The sequence below is a fragment of the Bombina bombina genome, chromosome 4 (genome assembly GCF_027579735.1).
Source record: "Bombina bombina isolate aBomBom1 chromosome 4, aBomBom1.pri, whole genome shotgun sequence".
NCBI classification, from domain to species: domain Eukaryota; kingdom Metazoa; phylum Chordata; class Amphibia; order Anura; family Bombinatoridae; genus Bombina; species Bombina bombina.
Window position 1 is genome coordinate 512,706,664 of NC_069502.1, and position 25,131 is coordinate 512,731,794.

The following is a 25,131-nucleotide window of genomic DNA, read 5'->3' on the forward strand; positions in this document are numbered from 1 at the left end:
AAGGGTTTCTTCTGAAACTGTGCTATTGTCATTTAGGTCAAAGAACTCCTGTAAGTCTGCAGCTGTTTGTGCAGTCCAAGGATCAGCTATTAGGTAGTCCTAGATTAGCCATGAGCGAGCCACATTATCTGGAGTAGTGGGGGATAACCATATCATGATCGGACCAGGGGCAAGTGGCTATTTTTGCGGATCAGCAGTGTTAACTTAATAGTATACCTCGTAGAAATGGGAGAATTTATATGAATATAAGTTAGAGCTATTGCTTATAGTTAGATCGGACCTTGGGTGCATATTTATGTTTGGACAAGTATTCTGTATCAAGTAAAGACAATACCAAAAAGAAAAAAAACAGAAATAAAAAAATAAAATAATTACTTAACAACTAACTATAGGCTGAAATAAATAGAGGAAATCGATGGGATCTCTCTATGGAGTTTCAGCTATCAACCTGTAAACATCAGAGCAACAATTCAAGCAACATCATATAACAACAAACATTATTGGGGGGTCGGAGGATATGTATCTCCTGCCCGCTGCTGGTGTCAATTCAAGGATACGTAATGAGGTTTTCTGTAAGTAGCCTCAATTAATAGGGTAGGGAGTAATGTAAGTTCTGAAAGTCCAGAAAGGATAAGTTCTTATGCCAGTTGGCGTGGCATGCCTGTTGGTCTCCTAGCAGAGTGAGGTGCTCTGTGAGGAAGGGATTGCCATTCTGGAGTGTTGACTCTTAGGGCAGTTGTCCAAGAAAACAAGGCAGCAGGTTCATCCGGTTCATCTGGGTGTAGCTTCCATTTTTGTAGTAATTTCTTAACTTATTGTGGGGTTGAGGCTGTGTATTGTTGACTATCCTTGGTAATAAGGAGTTTCAATAGGAAACCCTAATAATATCTAATGTTGTGTGCTCTGAGGATTTTGGTATAATTAGCATATGTCCTTCTCAATAATAAAGTATGGGTTGAGAGGTCTGGAAAGATCTGTACCTGTTCAAACTTTTCAGGGAGTGTTTTGTTTTTCATATTTACATTTATTAGCTTATTTTTGAAGGAGAAGTAATGGAGACGGAGTACAACATTTCTCGGTTTATCCGCTGTTATTGCCCGAGGTCGAACCCCTCTGTGAGCTCTGTCAATCATTAGGTCCGAGTCAGTGGCCTCCGGCACCATCTTCCTAAAGAGTTCTTTCAAATATGTTTCCAGGTCCGGTGGGAGGATTGTTTCGGGAATTCCCCTGACTCATAAGTTTTTTCTCCTTGACTTATCCTCTAGATCTGCAAGCTTCACCTCAAGGGAGGATATTTGTGAGGACAAATTCTCGGAGTAGGCTAGAAGATTTGTATGATCAATGATGAGGTCCTATGGAGGCAATGTCACGTTTAAGCTTTGCAGATGACTTTTCAAATTTCTTTGATAAAGAGTCATGATGGTCAGCTAATAACATTTTGATTGTACCTAGCATGGATGACAAGTCCTCAGATATTACCCCTTTGTTACTACGGAAAATGTTAGGGAGGCTTTTAGATTGTTCTCAAGGGGAATATTTGAGTGTGAGAGTTCATCTTCTGAGCCATCTGGCTGCGTAGATGGATTTAAGTAGAAGTGATCCATGACTTTTTTTTCTGGTTGTGGGGTAGCTTTTATTTTCTTCTTTGACTGTGCGCCATTGGAATTGCTTGGAGGTACCATCCTCTCTATGTTTAATCTTTGCGGGAGATAATTGCTGCTCTGCTTCTATATGATATGCTGCTTCTTAGTATTGGTATAGGGTACCCATAAATTTGTAGGAGTAGTCATTAGTTGTTAAGGCAATGCACCTGGGTTAATTTCATATTTGTGGCTCTGTAGGTCAGTAGCATATAGAGGCTGATCAAGCAACTTTCCATTAGGACTACCATGTTAGAGACATGTAGGAATTACATCTCTATGTTTTGTATCTTCTTGGTAGGAATGTAAGGTGTCAGAACTAATGAGCTGAGAAATTCTCCTATTCTCAAATCAGATCCCTGTAGGATGCCAATGGAATTATCTAGTAACTCTGCAATCTGAGGGTCTTCAGTTGTCCCTTATCTGGTTTATGAGTTGGAATTATTGGGGTCCAGTAGGTTAGTGGTATGGGTGAACACTCCACTCCAAGGGAAGGTTGTCTACTATTGACAAAGTCGGAGAAGGGATCAGATGATATGACCCACCTGTGGCATGCAGGTGGGAAATGGGGGAGAGAGAGTGCTGTTAAGTGTGACTATGGTAATCCAGTGTGTACAGGACCTGTGATATAATGCGTGTCTAGGTTATTATGGCTGGTGGATTCAGGTATCCCCGTAGAAGTCTGATTTACCCTTCCCTCTTTCCTTCAGGGCCCTGGGACTGCCAGGTTAGTAAAGGGGCTACTGGCACTAAGAAATATCCTGCGTGGTTAGCTTTGAGACCCATGCTAGGCCACAACCGCGGCTCGGCCGCTCTATCCTGGCTGGTGTTCAGTTAGTCCATTAAATGTATGTAAAAAATCCAAATTAAGGAAAAAACAGTGGGGGAGAGTGACCTATGGCGCGGTGTGCTAACACCAATGAATTGCTTAGAAACTGTGTTAAAATAAGCAGCTCGCGTATGCACAGTGCTCTTAGAGACAGTCCTGAGCACTGATTTAGGAGAAGTGAGGTACCGTCTGTTTCCTTGTCAGACCAGTACCTCGTTTTAACTGTCACACCGCAATAAATATGTATGTGTATACAGATCACAAGAGATCACAAACGTGTGCAGAGCTGTAAGGTTAGAGCAAACTTGTACCTTCAATCCTGCTGACACCCACCGGGAATCGTCCTCTGTTTGCCAATTGCTACAGTGTGGTCTGTGTCTCCTCGGTAAGTCTGTATTGTGCAGCTCCCAAAACAACTTCCTCTGTCAGTGCGGTGCATGACTCCTCCTCTCCAAACGTCCCTGACAATGAGCAGGCTAAGCGGTCAGAGTATTGCGCTCACCTCCCACCTGTGCTTTCTCAAGGAGGCCAATAGGAACAAAGTGAAAGAATGCGAGGAGCACAGGTGCAAATGAGCAACAAAAAAGGGTTTATTGAACAAACTAATAATGTTACAGCGCAAATGAGTGAAAATAACACACAGTGGGGAGTCAGTGACAAACCAAAGCCAACAGTGTGAGGGGGGGATAAAAACGTCCTCCCCAGGGTTAATACATGACAAAGTAAATCTACTGTTAGAAGCAGACTGCAAAAATAGACAGGTATACGCGTTTCAGCAGATTGCCTTACTCATTACCTGGTTAAAAATGTCTGTATGTGCTCTTTAAAAAGACTAGCAGTCAGCTTCCCATTGGTTGCAATGGACCCACCCCTTATTGCAAAAAAACAATCAAAAAGTACTATTTAGTACACAGAAAATTTAAATGATAATACAGTGTTTACTTTGAAACTCCTAATGTGATTATAGCATTCAAATTAACTAACCTCCACTGCTTAGATTATAGGAGACACAGATTTATCTGAATTTATCAACTACCTATATATAAATATACATATACAGTGTAATGAGGTAATGTATTGAATTCAGTTTAAAGGTTTACAATCTTGCTATGTCTTGTGTTTCATGGATAGTGCTCAGTTCACCAGTTCTCTCCCGCTCTAAATAGAACTTCTGCTTCCATGTATTCTGAAATATAACATGAAAAAATATATATATATAAGACATGCTATAAATGACATTAAAAAGTATAGATACCTAAATAGCAAGATAAACAATGCAATGAATGCACAGATTAAGAACAACAACAACAAATTGAAACCTGCATGAAAATAAATTCAGGGACTTCATGCAGAGACCATTGATTACAACTACAAGCTGAACAAAACAAAAACAAAGGCCCAAAAAAAATAAAAAATAATAATATATATAAATAAAGGATTATGTTCCTGCGACAATATGCAATAGTTATAATGTCGGTAGTGCCTAATGTGCAGTATGACCACTGTGTATGGACCTATCTGTTATTTGCAGAGCTGTCTTCCTTACTGCATTACTAGATATCAGGTATTAATTTTACTATCTGTCCGTATGCTGGCTCATATTAAGACAGTAGGTGCCATATTTTAACAGGATAATACTGCGTCTACCACTTGAAGGCTTTATACTGCCCAACCAATGGGTTCGCTTTAGTGAACATGTAGGATAATGGATAATAATGGGGAACAGAGGGAGCTGTGAACTATTCTGTTTTATATCCTATTCCTTCCATGAGCAAGTGGAACCACATACTCAGTTCCAGACAAGGAGGAGGAGAGGGACAGGACCTGGGGCTAGAGGAGAATTAAGTTCACAAAAAGTAAAAGTATATGATTCACCAAAAATTTATTAAATCATATTCAGAGTTAAGGCCCTCAGGGACCCTTGTCCTCAATTTGAAGATCCAAAACACTTCTCTCTCCCCTAGCCTTCGGTTCCTGTCCTGTCCTCCTTTGAGTGGGGGAACCTTTTCTATGATGGTCCAAGAGAAGGTAGAAGTGTCTTTGGAGTGTGTACATAAAAAGTGTTGTACCAAAGGGGTGGACAGTACTCCAGCCCTAATATCTGCCAGGTGTTCTTTTATACGGACCCTGGCCTCCCTGGTCGTGAGACCCACATATTGAAGGGAACAATTTCTACAACTGATGACATATACCACATAGGTAGATCTACAGTTGAGACATGAGTCTATCTCAAATACCTGGCCAGTTGTCAATGAATTGAACTGATTTCCTGTCGTCACCTTCTCGCATGCCACACAAGTGCGATGATGGCAGGGAAAGGTGCCCTTACAGCTCAACCATGATGATACATTCTGGCTTGATTTCCTCAACCTGGTAGGTGCTATTATGTTACCTATAGTTTTGTTTTTCTTATAGGATACTCTCAGACCTTTCTCTACTACCTCCTTCAATTTGTCATCAGCAGACAACATGCTAAAATTTCTTTTCAGAATATGACAAATGTCATCATATTGTTTGGAGTATTCCGTAAGAAAAGTAATCTTGTCATCTACCTTGTTTTGTGGGTTCAGTCTCCCTCTTGGAGTTCTAGAGGGTCCAAGGAGTCTGTCCCAGGGTATACCTTCAACAACATTCCTGGCTCTGGAGATAACTGTACTCCCATAACCTCTCTCCCTAAACCTTCTCTCTAGATCATCCGCCTGTTTACTGTAAACTGCTGCATCACTGCAGTTTCTCTTTAGGCGGATGAACTGCCCTTTTGCGACCCCCCTAAATACTCCTTGCGGGTGGCAACTCTTTGCATGCAAAAGGGAGTTGCCCGAGATCAGCTTTCGATAGGTTTCTGAGGCTATAGTCTGCCCTGGCTTACCTGTCAATGTTACATCAAGAAAGTTAATACTCCTACTCTGCACTTTGTGGGTAAAGTGGATTCCCATGCTTCATCATCTAGACTTTCCAAAAAGACATGTAGGTCTGGTCTATTGCCCCTCCATATAAACAGGAGGTCATCTATAAACCGGCCATACCAAATGATACATTCTTTGTGGGGATTACTGTCTCCAAAGACGTGGGACAGCTCCCACCAACCCATGAACAGGTTGGCATAGGAGGGGGCAAACTTCGCCTCCATAGCTGTCCCACGTCTCTGGAGAAAGAAATCCCCCTCAAATTCAAAATAATTGTGGCTCAGTAGGAAATGAGTGACCTCTACCACATAGTCCACAAAGGAAGAGTCTGACCCATAGTGTTTTTCCATAAAGAAGCGAATGGCCTCCAATCCCCTCTCGTGCGGGATGGATGTATAAAGTGACCTAACGTCAGCAGTTACCCATACAAAATCTTCACCCCACTCCACACGCGAGAGGAGATTGAGAACATGCTTGGTATCCGAAAGAAAGCTCCACAAGGAGCTCACCATTGGCTGGAGTACCTGATCAAGCCACTCTGACAGGTGCTCCAAGAGAGAGCCGATACCACTAACAATAGGCCTCCCCTGCACATTTTCCACAGACTTGTGGACCTTAGGTAGATGATTAAAGGTTGGTGTTGCTGGATTAGACACAATCAGATAATTATTATTATCATCTATAATACCCATTTCTACTCCATTATCTACAAGGGAGGCCAACTGCCACCGGTACAGCCTAGTAGGGTCACCTGCCAGAGTGGCATAATCATCTGGATTGCCCAGTTGTCTGTATGCCTCTTCTTAACTCTGAATATGATTTAATAAAATTTTGGTGAATCATATACTTTTACTTTTTGTGAACTTAATTCTCCTCTAGCCCCAGGTCCTGTCCCTCTCCTCCTCCTTGTCTGGAACTGAGTATGTGGTTCCACTTGCTCATGGAAGGAATAGGATATAAAACAGAATAGTTCACCGCTCCCTCTGTTCCCCATTATTATCCATTATCCTATTTGTTGTTGTTGTTCTTAATCTGTGCATTCATTGCATTGTTTATCTTGCTATTTAGGTATCTATACTTTTTAATGTCATTTATAGCATGTCTTATATATATATATATATATATTTTCATGTTATATTTCAGAATACATGGAAGCAGAAGTTCTATTTAGAGCGGGAGAGAACTGGTGAACTGAGCACTATCCATGAAACACAAGACATAGCAAGATTGTAAACCTTTAAACTGAATTCAATACATTACCTCATTACACTATATATGTATATTTATACATAGGTAGTTGATAAATTCAGATAAATCTGTGTCTCCTATAATCTAAGCAGTGGAGGTTAGTTAATTTGAATGCTATAATCACATTAGGAGTTTCAAAGTAAACACTGTATTATCATTTAAATTTTCTGTGTACTAAATAGTACTTTTTGATTGTTTTTTTGCAATAAGGGGTGGGTCCATTGCAACCAATGGGAAGCTGACTGCTAGTCTTTTTAAAGAGCACATACAGACATTTTTAACCAGGTAATGAGTAAGGCAATCTGCTGAAACGCGTATACCTGTCTATTTTTGCAGTCTGCTTCTAACAGTAGATTTACTTTGTCATGTATTAACCCTGGGGAGGACGTTTTTATCCCCCCCCCTCACACTGTTCGCTTTGGTTTGTCACTGACTCACCACTGTGTGTTATTTTCACTCATTTGCGCTGTAACATTATTAGTTTGTTCAATAAACCCTTTTTTGTTGCAACTCATTTGCACCTGTGCTCCTCGCATTCTTTCATTCAGTTAGTCCAGCCTCTCCCATAATTTTCAGAAAGCCGTACAATAGCTAAGACCCACACTAGTTGCACTAGCCTCCAGAGTAGCGTAGGCAGGGTATAGTTGGAAGAAGGGTGTGATCGATGGTCCTTCTCAGTATACTGTTCAGAGCCAAGGCCTACTCTAGGTGCGCTAGCCTCCGGAGCGGAGCCCCGAACCTCCGGAGCAGCATGGGTAGTGTGTAGGTAGGAGATGGGGTGGAAGCGGTGATCTGTCCTTGTAGTCTGTTCAGAGTTCCGTGATAGGCCGCAGCCGCGGTTTAGAAGTGATATGGTATCAAAGGATCCGTGAAACCAGCCGTGATCCAAAACCAGAAACTAGTATAGATGGCTAGATGACCAGAATATAGTGTTCTGAGGTGATTTGAACCCATAAATAAAAAGAGAGAAGTGCTCAACCTGGGAACAAACAATAGCATAATAGCTTGTTCTATGGTTAGTTACCACCTAAGTAGCACCCTCTTTTTGCTCAACATGGGCCTTTCACAGAGAACTTTCCTGAAGCATATCAGTCTGATCCTGACTTCACAGTACAGTCCAGCCCCAAAATATCAGGCAATCCCTCTCTGAACGAGAGAAACAGCAAAACCCCAGAAGTACGTTTCGGCCTATTGTGGGCCTCGTCAGTAAGGTGCAGCCATATCCCTCTAGGCACTCTGAGCAATGGGTCCACGTCTGGATTCCCGCATCACACTTAGGGAGACTTCCCTAAATGTCATAATTTACATAAATAAAAAGAGAGAAGCGCTCAACCTGGGAAAGAACAATAGCATAATAGCTTGTTCTATGGCTAGTTGCCACCCAAGAAGCAGCCTCTTTTTGCTCAACATGTGCCTTTCACAGAGAAGAAATTTCCGGAAGCATATCAGTCTGATCCTGACTTCAAAGTACAGTCCAGCCCCGAAATACCAGGCAATCCCTCTCTGAACAAGAGAAACAGCAAAACCCCAGATGTACATTTCAGCCTATTGTGGGCCTCTTCAGTGAGGTGCAGCCATATCCCTATAGGCACACCGAGCAACGGGTCCACGTCTGGATTCCCGCATCACACTTAGGGAGACTTCCCTAAATGTCATAATTTGCATAAATAAAAAGAGAGAAGCTCTCAACCTGGGAATGAACAATAGCATAATATCTTGTTCTATGGCTAGTTACCACCCAAGAAGCAGCCTCTTTTTGCTCAACATGTGCCTTTCACAGAGACAAACTTTCCTGAAGCATATCAGTCTGATCCTGACTTCACAGTACAGTCCAGCCCCGAAATACCAGGCAATCCCTCTCTGAACAAGAGAAACAGCAAAACCCCAGACGTACATTGATTTCAACTCAAAATTCGAAAATTTCAGTGGAAAGTCACGGAGCTCCCAAAAACTGCAACTGCTTAGCTCGGCGGTTAACTCCGCCCCATATAATAAAGCTTTTAACGTGTATTCCTTTTAGAATTACTTTTCTTTACTAAGATATGGAGAGTCCTCAACGTCATTCAATTACTAGTGGGAATATCACTCCTGGCTAGCAGGAGGAGGCAAAGAGCACCACAGCAAAGCTGTTAAGTGTCACTCCCCTACCCATAATCCCCAGCCATTCTCTTTGCCTCTGTCAATGGAGAAGGTGAAGTTTGGAGTCTGAAGAAATTAATTCCTTTTTCGGGGACTTTTCCCTGCAAGCAAGGATTTGGGTTTAGCTGAGTCCATGTCAATCTCTTCAGTAGAGTAGTGGTGGCTTTTAAGCAGTTAGGAAGTTGTCAGGTAGTTCTTGTATTGTTTCCTAACACATTGCTGCCCATGGTACAGAAATCCAGAGTTGGTTACTCTCACCTAGATTACGAGTGTTGCGCTAAACAGGGTGCAAAACTAACAGCAAAAAAGTTGCGTTATTTCACCCTCCATAGCGCTGTCATTACGAGTTACTGAAAAGCCTCCTTGTTCGTGCCATATGGTGGCGTTAAAGGGACACTGAACCCCAATTTTTTTCTTTCTTGATTTAGATAGAGCATGCAATTTTAAGAAACTTTCTAATTTACTCCTATTTTCAATTTTTCTTTGTTCTCTTGCCATCTTTAGTTGAAAAAGAAGGCATCTAAGCTTTTTTTTGTTCAGAACTCTGGAACGCACTTTTTTATTGGTGGATGAATTTATCTACCAATCAGCAAGAACAACCCAGGTTGTTCACCAAAAATGGGCCGGCATCTAAACTTACATTCTTGCATTTCAAATAAAGATACCAAGAAAATTAAGAAAATTTAATAATAGGAGTAAATTAGAAAGTTGCTTAAAATGTCATGCTCTATCTGAATCACGAAAGAAAATTTTTAGGGTTCAGTGTCCCTTTAAGCTCCATACTGCACAAAATCCAAGGGCTGCTGGGACATGCTCATGCACGCTTTCCCCCATAGACATCAATGGGGAGAGAGTGTTAGAAATAAAACTAACACCTGAAGTGCGAAATGAAAAATCTCTTTAACACAACCCCTTTTATGTCTATGGGGAAAAAAGTTACATTTAAACATCCTAACATAAACCCCAAGTCTAAACACCCCTAATCTGCCGTCCCTGACATCGCCACCACTAAACAAAGTTATTAACCCCTAATCTGCCACTCCCGACATCGCCGCCACTAATAAAAGTTATTAACCCCTAATCCGCCGCTCCCTGACATCACCGCCACTATAATAAAGCTATTAACCCCTATTCCGCCGCTCGCTGACATCCCCGCCACTATAATAAAGTTATTAACCACTATTCCGCCGCTCCCCGGCATCGCCGACACTATAATAAGGTTATTAACCCCTAAACCTCCAACCTCCTACATCTCTGCAACTAAATAAATCTATTAACCCCTAAACCTCCGGCCTCCCACATCTCTGCCACTAAATAAACCTATTAACCCCTAAACATCCTATTAGCACCCCACATCACAAAACACTAAATTAAACTATTTACTCCTAAATCTAACACCCCCATAACTTTAAATTAAAATTACAATTTAACTATATTTAAATAAATAAAAACCTACCTGTGAAATAAATAAAAAAAACTAATATTAAACTATAAATTAACCTAACTATTCTAATAAAATAAAAAAATACTACCAATTAAAAAATCTAAATTACAAATTTTAAAAAAACTAACACTTCGAAAAAAAAATAAAAAATCTAAAATTACAAAAAAATAAAAAAAACACTAGTGCCTAGATTTAGAGTTTTGTCGGTAAAAACCTGCGGCTCTAACGCTCCTTTTTTCCCCAGCGCACCCTTAAGACAACGCTGGTATTACGAGTTTTCTGAATGGCTGCGTTAGCCTCAGAAAAGTGAGCGTTGAGCAAAATTTAGCTCCACTTAAACCCTCAATACCAGCGTTGCTTACGGTAGCGGTAAGCTGGAAAAACGTGCTCAGGCACGATATACCCATAGGAAACAATGGGGCTGAGCTGGCTGTAAAAAAACCTAACACCTGCAAAAAAGCAGCGTTCAGCTCCTAACGCAGCCCCATTGTTTCCTATGGGGAAACACTTTCTAAGTCTACACCTAACACCCTAACATGAACCCCGAGTCTAAACACCCCAAACCTTACACTTATTAACCCCTAATCTGCCGCCCCCTCTATCGCTGACACCTGCATTTTATTATTAACCCCTAATCTGCAGTTCCGGACACCACCGCCACCTACATTATATTTATGAACTCCTAATCTGCTGTCCCTAACATCGCCGACACCTACATTATATTTATTAACCCCTAATCTGCCCCCCCCATGTCGCCGCCACCTACCTACACTTATTAACCCCTAATCTGCCGACCGGACATCGCCGCCACTATAATAAATGTATTAACCCCTAAACCGCCACACTCCCGCCTCGCAAACACTATAATAAATTGTATTAACCCCTAATCTGCCCTCCCTAACATCGCCGACACCTACCTACAATTATTAACCCCTAATTTCCCGCCCCCAACGTCGCCGCTACTATAATAAAGTTATTAACCCCTAAACCTAAGTCTAACCCTAACCCTAACACCCCCCTAAATTAAATATAATTTAAATAAAACAAACTAAAATTACTATCATTAACCCCTTAACGACCAAGGACGTACGCCACACGTCCTCTAAAAAAATACACTTAATGACCGAGGACGTGTGGCGTACGTCCTTGGTCTGGAAAGCAGCTGGAAGCGATCCTGCTCGCTTCCAGCTGCTTTCCGGTTATTGCAGTGATGCCTCAACATCGAGGCATCCTGCAATAACCCCCCTTGGCCATCCGATGCAGAGAGAGCCACTCTGTGGCCCTCTCTGTACCGGACATCGATGGCCGGTTTCGTTGGTGGGTGGGAGCCAGTCTGGGAGGCGGGTGGGCGGCCATCGATGGGCCGTATGATGTGGCGGGGGGCGGGATCGTGGGCGGGAACGCCGGGTGCGCGCGCGCGCGCGCGCGCGGGGGTAGGAAGCGGGTGGGAACCGCTACACTACAGAACATGTATGGGGGAAAAGTGGCAGTGATTGCCAAATATATATATATATCGATCTAAGAGATCTGGGAGGGGTGGTGGGTTGGTCTTTTGGGGGGGGCAAGCTACACTACAGAAAATTATTTTAAAAAAATAATAAAACAAGGTTTTACTATAAACTGGGTACTGGCAGACAGCTGCCAGTACCAAAGATGGCTACTAATAAGTTAGAGGGGGATGGGTAAAGAGCTGTTTGGGGGGTATCAGTGAGGTTGGGGGCTAAGGGGGGATCCTCCAGAGCAGCATATGTAAATATGCATTTTTTTTTATTTATGTTTTATCAAGGATAGCTTTTTTTTTTAGTACTGGCAGACTTTCTGCCAGTACTTAACATGGCGGGGACAATTGTGGGGTGGGGGAGGGAAGAGAGCTGTTTGGGAGGGATCAGGGGGTGTAATGTGTCAGGTGGGAGGCTGATCTCTACAGTAAAGCTAAAATTAACCCTGCAAGCTCCCTACATGCTACCTAATTAACCCCTTCACTGCTAGCCATAATACACGTGTGATGCGCAGCGGCATTTAGCGGCCTTCTAATTACCAAAAAGCAACGCCAAAGCCATATATGTCTGCTATTTCTCAACAAAGGGGATCCCAGAGAAGCATTTACAACCATTTGTGCCATAATTGCACAAGCTGTTTGTAAATGATTTCAGTGAGAAACCTAAAATTGTGAAAAATTTTACTTTTTTTTTTATTTAATCGCATTTGGCGTTGAAATGGTGGCATGAAATATACCAAAATGGGCCTAGATCAATACTTAGGGTTGTCTACTACACTACAATAAAGCTAAAATTAACCCTACAAGCTCCCTACATGCTCCCTAATTAACCCCTTCATTGCTGGGCATAATACACGTGTGGTGCGCAGTGGCATTTAGCGGCCTTCTAATTACCAAAAAGCAACACCAAATCCATATATGTCTGCTATTTATGAAAAAAGGGGATTGCAGAGAAGCATTTACAACCATTTGTGCCATAATTGCACAAGCTGTTTGTAAATAAATTCAGTGAGAAACCTAAAGTTTGTAACAAAATGTGTGAAAAAGTGAACAATTTTTTTTATTTGATCGCATTTGGCGGTGAAATGGTGGCATGAAATATACCAAAATGGGCCTAGATCAATACTTTGGGATGTCTTCTAAAAAAAAATATATACATGTCAAGGGATATTCAGGGATTCCTGGAAGATATCAGTGTTCCAATGTAACTAGCGCTAAGTTTGAAAAAAAGTGGTTTGGAAATAGCAAAGTGCTTCTTGTATTTATTGCCCTATAACTTGCAAAAAAAAAGCAAAGAACATGTAAACATTGGGTATTTCTAAACTCAGGACAAAATTTGGAAACTATTTAGCATGAGTGTTTTTTGGTGGTTGCAGATGTGTAACAGATTTTGGGGGTCAAAGTTAGAAAAAGTGTGTTTTTTTCCATTTTTTCCTCATATTTTATATTTTTTTTATAGTAAATTATAAGATATGATGAAAATAATGGTATCTTTAGAAAGTCCATTTAATGGCGAGAAAAACGGTATATAATATGTGTGGGTACAGTAAATGAGTAAGAGGAAAATTACAGCTAAACACAAACACTGCAGAAATGTAAAAATAGCCTTGGTCCCAAACGGACAGAAAATGGAAAAGTGCTCTGGTCACTAAGGGGTTAAATAAATTAATCCTATTTAAAACTAAATACTTACCTATAAAATAAACCCTAATATAGCTACTATATAACTAATAATTACATTGTAGCTATTTTAGGATTTATATTTATTTTACAGGCAACTTTGTATTTATTTTAAATAGGTAGAATAGCTATTAAATAGTTAATAACTATTTAATAGCTACCTAGTTAAAATAAGTACAAAATTACCTGTAAAATAAATCCTAACCTAAGTTACAAATACACCTAACACTACACTATAAATAAATTAATTAAACAAATTAACTACAATTATCTAAACTAAAATATAATTAAATAAACTAAACTATAATACAAAAAAACAAACACTAAATTACAAAAAATAAAAAAATTACAAGAATTTTAATCTAATTACACCTAATCTATGCCCCCTACTAAAATAAAAAAGCCCCCCAAAATAATAACATTCCCTACCCTAAACTAAATTGCAAAGTAATCAGCTCTTTTACCAGCCCTTAAAAGGGCTTTTTGCGGGGCATTGCCCCAAAGTAATCAGCTCTTTTACAATCCCCCCCCCAACATTACAACCCACAACAACCCTCGAATTCCGATTGGCTGATAGGAATCAATAATCAGAATTAAGGTAGGAAAAATCCAATTGGTTGATTTAATCAGCCAATTGGATTGAACTTCAATCTGATTGGCTGATTGGATGAGCCAATAGAATGCGAGGTCAATTTTTAACGCCCGCTGGTATTACGAGTCTTTTTTGGCCAGACTTGAACATACCGCAAATCCACTTGCGTCAATTGCGTATCCTATATTTTCAATGGGATTTTCCTAACGCTGGTATTACAAGTCTGACCAAAAGTGAGCGGTACACCCTCTCCTGTCAAGACTGGTACCACATTTAAAAGTCAGTAGTTAAGAGTTTTATGGGCTAACGCCGTAACATAAAACTCTTAAATAAAGTGCTAAAAAGTACACCCTTAAACTACCTATTAACCCCTAAACCGAGCCCCCCCACACATCGCAAACACTATAATAAATTTTTTGACCCCTAATCTGCCGAACCGGAAATCTCCGCCACTATAATAAATATATTAACCCCTAAACCGCCGTACTCCTGCATCGCAAAGACTAGTTCAATATTATTAACCCCTAATCTGGCGTCCCTAACATCGACCGCCACCTACCTACATTTATTAACCCCTAATCTGCCGCCCCCAACGTCGCTGCAACTATATTAAATGTATTAACCCCTAAATCTAACTCTAACCCTAACACCCCCCTAACTTAAATATAATCTAAATACATCTAAATAAAATTACTACAATTAACTAAATTATTCCTATTTAAAACTAAATACTTACCTATAAAATAAACCCTAAGCTAGCTACAATATAACTAATAGTTACATTGTAGCTATCTCAGGGTTTATTTTCATTTTACAGGCAAGTTTGTATTTATTTTAACTAGGTAGAATAGTTATTAAATAGTTATTAACTATTTAATAGCTACCTAGTTAAAATAAATTCAAATTTACCTGTAAAATAAAACCTAACCTAAGTTACAATTACACCTAACACTACACTATAATTAAATAAATTCCCTACATTAAATTATATTAATTACAATTAAATAAAATAAACTAAAGTACAAAAAAACAAACACTAAATTACAGAAAATAATAAAATAATTACAAGTTTTTTAAACTAATTACACCTAATCTAATCCCCCTAATAAAATAAAAAAGACCCCCAAAATAATAAAAAATCCCTACCCTATACTAAATTACAAATAGCACTTAAAAGGGCTTTTTGCAGGGCATACCCCAAAGTAATCAGCTCTTTTACCTGTAAAAAAAAGTACAATGCCCCCCAACATTAAAACCCACCACCCACACACCCAACCCTACTCTAAAACCTACCCAATCCCCCCTTAATAAAACCTAACACTAACTTCTTGAAGATCACCCTACCTTGAGACGTCTTCGCCCAACTGGGCAGAAGTGGTCCTCCAGACGGGCAGAAGTCTTCATCCAAGCCGGGAAGAAGAGGTCCTCCAGATGGGCAGAAGTCTTCATCCAGACGGCATCTTCTATCTTCATCCATCCGGAGCGGAGCGGGTCCATCTTCAAGACATCCGACGCAGAGCATCCTCTTCTGTCTTCATCCGACGACTAAATGATGGTACCTTTAAGTGACGTCATCCAAGATCGGAATTAAGGTAGAAAAAATCCTATTGGCTGATCCAATCAGCCAATTGGATTGAGCTTGCATTCTATTGGCTGTTCCAATCAGCCAGTAGAATGTGAGCTCAATGTGAAGGGAGTATCACCTATTGAATACAATGGTCATCCTAACGGGGATCTATTTCATAGGTTCTCTGTTATCGGTCGTAGAGATTCATCTCCTACCTCCCTTTTCAGATGGACGATATACTCTTATATACTATTACCTCTACTGATTCTCATTTCAGTACTGCTTTGGCTATATGTGGATGAGTGTCTTTTGGTAAGTATGTTTAATTTATTTAAGACACTTCCAGCTTTGTATATAAAGTTCTAAATATATGTTTATACTTATATTTGCCATGATTCAGGTTTATCAGTATATTTCCTTTTATGCAGACTGTCAGTTTCATATTTGGGAAATGCATTAAAAAAAAAAGAAAAAAACATTTTTACCTGAGTTTTTCAATTGATTCTTTTTTCTAAATTGCGGGCTGTATTAGGCTCGCGTGAGCGCAAAATGCTATATTTTTTTGCGTCATTCTTGGCGCGAGACTTTTTTGGCACGAGAATTACATTTGTTTATGCAAATTAGTAATTTCCAGGCATCTTAGTTGGCACTGAGTCTTTTCACGAGGTTGTGTCATCTATGACTCTCATGTTTGTTGTGGACGTTTTTGGCGCAAAACATATTTTCAGTTGTGGGCGTCATACTTGGCGCCTAACTGTCATTATTTAAGACTTCATTTCCTTTTGCTTCTGGTCCTTTTTTTCTATGTCAGAGGCCTATTCTGTTTGCATTTTTTCCCATTCCTGAGACTGTCATATAAGGAAATAGCTAAGTGCATTTGTTGTAAACTTATAGTAACTGTTCCTCCGGCTGTAGTTTGTAATGGTTGTCATGATAAACTTTTACATGCAGAGAATATTTCCATCAGTAGTGTTGCATTACCTGTTGCTGGTCCATCAACATCTAATGTTCAGGATATTCCTGTCAATTTGATAGAATTTATTTCTGATTCCATTCAGAAGGCTTTGTCTGCCATCCCGCCTTCTAATAAACGTAAAAGGTCTTTTAAAACTTCTCATACAGTTGATGAATTTTCAAATGACCGACAACATACTGATGTATCTATCTCTGATGAGGATCTGTATGATTCAGAGGATCCTGCCTCAGATATTGACACTGACAAATCTTCATATCTTTCTAAAAGTGTTGATTGCATTAGATATAGAGGAGTCTAGTCCTCTTGATACTAAAGCTAGTAAACGTTTAAATTCGGTTTATAAACCTCATGTTGTTATTCCAGAGGTTTTTCCAGTTCCCGATGCTATTTCAGATATGATTTCAAAGGAATGGAATAGACTGGGTACTTCTTTTACTCCTTCTTCAAGGTTTAAAAAAATGTATCCTTTGCCTACTGATAGATTGGAGTTTTGGGAGAAGATCCCCAAAGTTGATGGGGTCATCTCTACTCTTGCTAAGCGTACTACTATTCCTACGTAAGACAGTACTTCTTTTAAGGATCCTTTAGATAGGAAACTTGAATCCTTTCTAAGGAAGGCTTATTTATGTTCAGGTCATCTTTTTAGGCCTGCTATTTCTTTGGCTGATGTTGCAGCTGCTTCAACTTTTTGGTTGGAAACTTTAGCGCAACAAGTGTCAGACCATAATATGTATAGCATTGTTAAGTTAATTCAACATGCTAATAATTTTGTTTGTGATGCCATTTTTGATATCATCAGAATTGATGTTAGATATATGTCTTTAGCTATTTTCGCTAAAAGAGCTTTATGGCTTAAATCTTGGAATGCTGATATGACTTCTAAATCGACGTTGCTATCTCTTTCTTTCCAAGGTAATAAATTTTTGGTTCTCAGATGGATTCTATAACTTCAACTGTTACTGGGGGGAAGGGGGCTTTTTTACCTCAGGATAAAAAAATCTAAGGGTAAATTTAAAGCTTCTAACCATTTTCGTTCCTTTTCGACAGAATAAGGAACAGAAACCTAATCCTTCCCCTAAGGAATCTGTTTCCAATTGGAAGCCATCCTCAGTCTGGAATAAATCCAAGCCATTTAAGAGATCTAAACCAGCCCCCAAGTCCGCATGAAGGTGCGGCCCTCATTACAGCTCAGCTGGTAGGGGGCAGACTAAAATTTTTCAAGGATGTTTGGATAAATACAGTCCAAAATCATTGGATTCAGAACATTGTCTCTCAGGGGTACAGAATAGGTTTCAGAATAAGACCGCCTGTGAGAAGTTTCTTTCTCTCACGCATTCCAGTGAACCCTGAGAAAGCACAGGCTTTCCTGAAGTGTGTTTCAGACCTGGAGTCTTCTGGGGTAATCGTGTTGGTTCCTTTTCAGGAACAGGGTCTGGGATTTTATTCAAATCTGTTCATTGTCCCAAAGAAAGAAAATTCATTCAGACCAGTTCTGGATCTAAAAATCTTGAATTGTTATGTAGGAATACCAACATTCAAAATGGTGACTATAAGGACTATTCTGCCTTTTGTTCAGCAAGGGCATTATATGTCCACAATAGACTTACAGGATACATATCTTCATATTCCGATTCATCCAGATCACTATCAGTTCCTGAGATTTCTCTTTTCTAGACAAGCTCTTCCTTTTGGCCTAGCAACAGCTCCAAGGATCTTTTCAAAGGTTCTCGGTGCCCTTCTCTCTGTAATCAGAGAGCAGGGTATTGCAGTATTTCCTTTTCTTTCATGTAATTAGCAAGAGTCCATGAGCTAGTGACGTATGGGATATACATTCCTACCAGGAGGGGCAAAGTTTCCCAAACCTAAAAATGCCTATAAATACACCCCTCACCACACCCACAATTCAGTTTTACAAACTTTGCCTCCGATGGAGGTGGTGAAGTAAGTTTGTGCTAGATTCTACGTTGATATGCGCTCCGCAGCAAGTTGGAGCCCGGTTTTCCTCTCAGCGTGCAGTGAATGTCAGAGGGATGTGAGGAGAGTATTGCCTATTTGAATGCAGTGATCTCCTTCTACGGGGTCTATTTCATAGGTTCTCTGTTATCGGTCGTAGAGATTCATCTCTTACCTCCCTTTTCAGATCGACGATATACTCTTATATATACCATTACCTCTGCTGATTCTCGTTTCAGTACTGGTTTGGCTATCTGCTATATGTAGATGAGTGTCCTGGGGTAAGTAAGTCTTATTTTCTGTGACACTCCTAGCTATGGTTGGGCACTTTGTTTATAAAGTTCTAAATATATGTATTCAAACATTTATTTGCCTTGACTCAGAATGTTCAACTTTCCTTATTTTTCAGACAGTCAGTTTCATATTTGGGATTATGCATTTGAATTTAACATATTTTACCTTAAAATTTGACTTTTTCCCTGTGGGCTGTTAGGCTCGCGGGGGCTGAAAATGCTTCATTTTATTGCGTCATTTTTGGCGCGGACTTTTTTGGCGCAAAAATTCTATTTCCGTTTCCGGCGTCATACGTGTCGCCGGAAGTTGCGTCATTCTTTGACGTTATTTTGCGCCAGAAATGTCGGCGTTCCGGATGTGGCGTCATTTTTGGCGCCAAAAGCATTTAGGCGCCAAATAATGTGGGCGTCTTTTTTGGCGCTAAAAAATTTGGGCGTCATTTTTGTCTCCACATTATTTAAGTCTCATTATTTATTGCTTCTGGTTGCTAGAAGCTTGTTCACTGGCATTTTTTTCCCATTCCTGAAACTGTCATTTAAGGAATTTGATCAATTTTGCTTTATATGTTGTTTTTTTCTTTTACATATTGCAAGATGTTCCACGTTGCAACTGAGTCAGAAGTTACTACAGGAAAATCACTGCACAGTGCTGGAGCTACCAAGCTAAGTCTGCTATAAACTTTTGGTATCTGTTTCTCCAGCTGTTATTTGTATTGCATGTCATGTCAAACTTATTAATGCAGATAAAATTTCCTTTAGTACTGTTACATTGCCTGTTGCTGTTCCGTCAACATCTAATTTTCAGAGTGTTCCTGATAACATAAGAGATTTTATTTATTTTAAATCCATTAAGAAGGCTATGTCTGTTATTTCTCCTTCTAGTATACATAAAAGTCTTTTAAAACTTCTCTTTTTTTCAGATGAATTTTTAAATGAACATCATCATTTTGATGCTGATAAATCTTTGTATTTGTCCAAGATGGAATTTATTCGTTCTTTACTTAAAGAAGTGTTATTTGCATTAGAAATAGAGGATTCTGGTCCTCTTGATACTAAATGTAAACGTTTAAATAAGGTAGTTATTCCAGAAGTGTTTTATCTCCCTGATGCTATTTCTGAAGTAATTTCCAGGGAATGGAATAATTTGGGTAATTTATTTACTCCTTCTAGACGTTTAAGCAAATTATATCCTGTGCCATCTGACAGATTAGAGTTTTTTGGGACAAAAATCCCTAAGGTTATGGGGCTGTCTCTACTCCTGCTAATGTACTACTATTCCTATGGCAGATAGTACTTCATTTAAGGATCCTTTAGATAGGAAAATTGAATCCTTTCTAAGAAAAGCTTACTTATGTTCAGGTAATCTTCTTAGACCTGCTATATTTTTAGCGGATGTTGCTGCAGCTTCAACTTTTTGGTTAGAAGTTTTAGCGCAACAAGTAACAGATCATAATTTTATAGCATTATTATTATTCTATAACATGCTAATAATTTTATTGGTGATACCATCTTTTGATATCATTAGAGTTGATGTCAGGTATATGTCTCTAGCTATTTTAGCTAGAAAAGCTTTATAGATTAAACTTGGAATACTGACATGTCTTCTAAGTCAACTTTGCTTTCCCTTTCTTTCCAGGGTAAATAATCATTTCGTTCCTTTCCTCACACAAGGAACAAAAGCCTGATCCTTCATCCTCAGGAGCGGTATCAGTTTGGAAACTATTTCCAGTTTGGAATATATCCGAGCTTTATAGAAACCTATAGCCAGCTCCTAAGTACCTATGAAGGTGCGGCCCTTATTCCAGCTCAGCTGGTATGGGGCAGATTACGTTTTCTTCAAAGAAATTTGGATCAATTCCGTTCTTAATCTCTGGTTTCAGAAACATTGTTTCAGAAAGGTACAGAATTGGCTTCAAGTTAAGGCCTCCTGCTAAGAGATTCTTTTCTTTCCCGTGTCCCAGTTAACACAGCAAGGCTCAGCATTTCTGAAATGTGTTTCAGATCTAGAGTTGGCTGGAGTATTTATGCCAGTTCCAGTTCTGGAACAGGGGCTGGGGTTTTATTTTATCTCTTCATTGTACCAAAGAAGGTCAATTCCTTCAGACCAGTTCTGGATCTATCATTATTGAATCGTTATGTTAGGATACCAACATTCAAGATGGTTACTGTAGGACTATCCTGCCTTTTGTTTAGCAAGGGCATTATATGTCTACAATAGATTTACAGGATGTGTATCTGCATATTCCGATTCATCCAGATTACTTTTAGTGTCTGAGATTCTCTTTTTAGACAAGCATTACCAGTTTTGTGGCTCTACCGTTTGGCCTAGCCTCAGTTCCAAGAATTTTTTTCAAAGGTTCTCGGTGCCCTTCTTTCTGTATTCAGAGAATAGGGTTTTGGTATTTCCTTATTTGGACGATATCTTGGTACTTGCTCAGTCTTTTCATTTTCGTAGAATCTCATACGAATCGACTTGTGTTGTTTCTTCAAGTTCATGGTTGGAGGATCAATTTACCAATCAGTTCATTGATTCCTCAGACAAGGGTAACCTTTTTAGGTTTCTAGATAAATTCAGTGTCTATGACTCTGTCCTTGTCAGTCAAGAGAAGTTTAACATTGATATCAGCTTGTCAAAACCTTCAGTCACAATCATTCCCTTTGGTAGCCTTATGCATGGAAATGTTGGGTCTTAGGACTGCCGCATCAGATGCGATCTCCTTTGCTCGTTTTTACATGCGACCTCTTCAGCTCTGTATGCTGAACCAATGGTGCAGGGATTACTCAAAGATATCTCAATTAATATCTTTAAACCGATTTTATGACACTCTCTGACATGGTGGTCAGATCACCATCGTTTAGTTCAGGGGGCTTCTTTGTTCTTCCGACCTGGACTATAATCTCAACAGATGCTAGTTTTACAGGTTGGGGAGCTGTATGGGGGTATCTGACGGCACAAGGGGTTTGGGAATCTCAGGAGGTGAGATTTCCGATCAATATTTTGGAACTCCGTGCAATTTTCAGAGCTCTTCAGTCTTGGCCTCTTCCGAAGAGAGAGTTGTTCATTTGTTTTCAGATAAGACAATGTCACATCTGTGACATACATCAATCATCAAGGAGGGACTCACAGTCCTCTGGCTATGAAAGAAGTATCTCGAATTTTGGTTTGGGCGGAATCCAGCTCCTGTCTAAATCTCTGCGGTTTATATCCCAGGTATGGACAATTGGAAAGCGGATTATCTCAGTCGCCAAACGTTGCATCCGGGCGAATGGTCTCTTCACCCAGAGGTATTTCTTCAGATTGTTCAAATGTGGGAACTTCCAGAAATAGATCTGATGGCCTCTCATCTAAACAAGAAACTTCCCAGGTATCTGTCCAGATCCAGGGATCCTCAAGCGGAAGCAGTGGATGCATTGTCACTTCCTTGGAAGTATCATCCTGCCTATATCTTTCCGCCTCTAGTTCTTCTTCCAAGAGTAATCTCCAAGATTCTGAAGGAATGCTCGTTTGTTCTGCTGGTAGCTCCGGCATGGCCTCACAGGTTTTGGTATGAGGATCTTGTCCGGATGGCCTCTTGCCAACCGTGTACTCTTCCGTTAAGACCAGACCTTTTGTCTCAAGGTCCTTTTTTCCATCAGGATCTGAAATCCTTAAATTTAAAGGTATGGAGATTGAACGCTTGATTCTTGGTCAAAGAGGTTTCTCTGACTCTGTGATTAATACTATGTTACAGGCTCGTAAATCTGTATCCAGAGAGATATATTATAGAGTCTGGAAGACTTATATTTCTTGGTGTCTTTCTCATCATTTTTCTTGGCATTCTTTTAGAATACCGAGAATATTACAATTTCTTCAGGATGGTTTAGATAAGGGTTTGTCCGCAAGTTCCTTGAAAGGTCAAATCTCTGCTCTTTCTGTTCTTTTTCAACAGAAAGATTGCTATTCTTCCTGATATTCATTGTTTTGTACAAGCTTTGGTTCGTATAAAGCCTGTCTTTAAGTCAATTTCTCCTCCTTGGAGTTTGAATTTGGTTCTGGGGGCTCTTCAAGCTCCTCCATTTGAACCTATGCATTCATTGGATATTAAATTACTTTCTTGGAAAGTTTTGTTCCTTTTGGCCATCTCTTCTGCCAGAAGAGTTTCTGAATTATTTGCTCTTTCTTGTGAGTCTCCTTTTCTGATTTTTCATCAGGATAAGGCGGTGTTGCGAACTTCTTTTGAATTTTTACCTAAGTTGTGAATTCCAACAACATTAGTAGAGACATTGTGGTTCCTTCATTATGTCCTCATCCTAAGAATTCTAAGGAGAAATCGTTGCATTCTTTGGATGTTATTAGAGCTTTGAAATATTATGTTGAAGCTATTAAGTCTTTCCGAAAGACTTCTGGTTTATTTGTTATCTTTTCCGGTTTTAGAAAGGCCAGAAAACTTCTGTCATTTCTTTGGCATCTTGGTTGAAATCTTTATTTCATCTTGCCTATTTTGAGTCGGGTAAGACTCCGCCTCATAGGATTACAGCTCATTCTACTAGGTCAGTTTCTACTTCCTGGGCGTTTAGGAATGAAGCTTCGGTTGATCAGATTTGCAAAGTGGCAACTTGGTTCTCTTTGCATACCTTTACCAAATTCTACCATTTTGTTGTATTTTCTTCTTCTGAAGCAGTTTTTGGTAGAAAAGTACTTCAGGCAGCGGTTTCAGTTTGAATCTTCTGCTTATGTTTTTCATTAAACTTTATTTTGGGTGTGGATTATTTTCAGCAGGAATTGGCTGTCTTTATTTTATCCCTCCCTCTCTAGTGACTCTTGTGTGGAAAGATCCACATCTTGGGTAGTCATTATCCCATACGTCACTAGCTCATGGACTCTTGCTAATTACATGAAAGAAAACATAATTTATGTAAGAACTTACCTGATAAATTCATTTCTTTCATATTAGCAAGAGTCCATGAGGCCCGCCCTTTTTTGTGGTGGTTATGATTTTTTGTATAAAGCACAATTATTCCAATTCCTTATTTTATATGCTTTCGCACTTTTTTCTTATCACCCCACTTCTTGGCTATTCGTTAAACTGAATTGTGGGTGTGGTGAGGGGTGTATTTATAGGCATTTTTAGGTTTGGGAAACTTTGCCCCTCCTGGTAGGAATGTATATCCCATACGTCACTAGCTCATGGACTCTTGCTAATATGAAAGAAATGAATTTATCAGGTAAGTTCTTACATAAATTATGTTATTTGGACAATATCTTGGTACTTGCTCAGTCTTTACGTTCTGCAGAATCTCACATGAATCAACTAGTGTTGTTTCTTCAAAGGCATGGTTGGAGGATCAATTTACCAAAAAGTTCTTTGATTCCTCAGACAAGGGTAACCTTTTTAGGTTTCCAGATAGATTCAGTATCCATGATTTTGTCTCTAACAGACAAGAGACATTTGAAGTTGGTGGCAGGCTGTCGGAACCTTTGGTCTCAGTCATTCCATTCAGTAGCTATGTGCATGGAGGTTTTAGGTTTCATGACTGCAGCATCGGACGCAATCCCCTTTGCTCGTTTTCACATGAGACCTCTTCAGCTTTGTATGCTGAACCAATGGTGCAGGGATTATACAGGGATATCACAATTAATATCCTTAAATCCCAATGTTCGACTATCTCTGACTTGGTGGTTAGATCACCATCGTATAGTTCAAGGGGCCTCTTTTGTTCATCCAACCTGGACCATGATCACAACAGATGCGGGTCTTTCAGGTTGGGGAGCTGTCTGGGGATCTCTGACAGCACAAGGGGTTTGGAAATCTCAAGAGGCGAGATTACCAATCAATATTTTGGAACTTCGTGCAATTTTCAGGGCTCTTCAGATTTGGCCTCTCTTGAAGAGAGAACCGTTCATTTGTTTACAGACAGACAATATCACAACTGTGGCATATGTCAATCATCAGGGTGGGACTCACAGTCCCCAAGCTATGAAAAAAGTATCTTGGATACTTGCCTGGGCGGAATCCAGCTCCTGTTTAATTTCTGCGGTCCATATCCCAGGTATAGACAATTGGGAAGTGGATTATCTCAGTCATCAGACTTTACATCCGGGAGAGTGGTCTCTTCACCCAGATGTGTTTTTTCAAATTGTTCAGATGTGGGGGCTTCCAGAAATTGATCTAATGGCATCTCATCTAAAAAAAAACTTTCCAGGTACCTGTCCAGGTCAAGGGATCATCAGGTGGAGGCAGTGGATGCATTGACACTTCCTTGGAGTTATCAACCTGCCTATATTTTTCCGCCTCTAGTTCTTTTTCCAAGAGTGATTTCCAAAATCATCATGGAGCAATTGTTTGTGCTGCTGGTGGCTCCAGCATGGCCACACAGGTTTTGTTA

At 39.8% G+C, this 25,131-nt stretch overlaps 1 long non-coding RNA gene across 2 annotated transcripts in view; it reads right to left on the bottom strand.

Moving 5' to 3' along the window:
* Positions 1 to 3,378: 3,378 nt before the first annotated feature.
* LOC128655459 (uncharacterized) overlaps positions 3,379 to 25,131 on the bottom strand; it is a 102,964-nt gene continuing 81,211 nt past the window's right edge. For both annotated transcript variants that reach the window (XR_008401807.1, XR_008401808.1), the window contains exon 3: positions 3,379 to 3,655. This is a non-coding gene — a long non-coding RNA (uncharacterized LOC128655459). The remainder of the gene's footprint in view (positions 3,656 to 25,131) is intronic.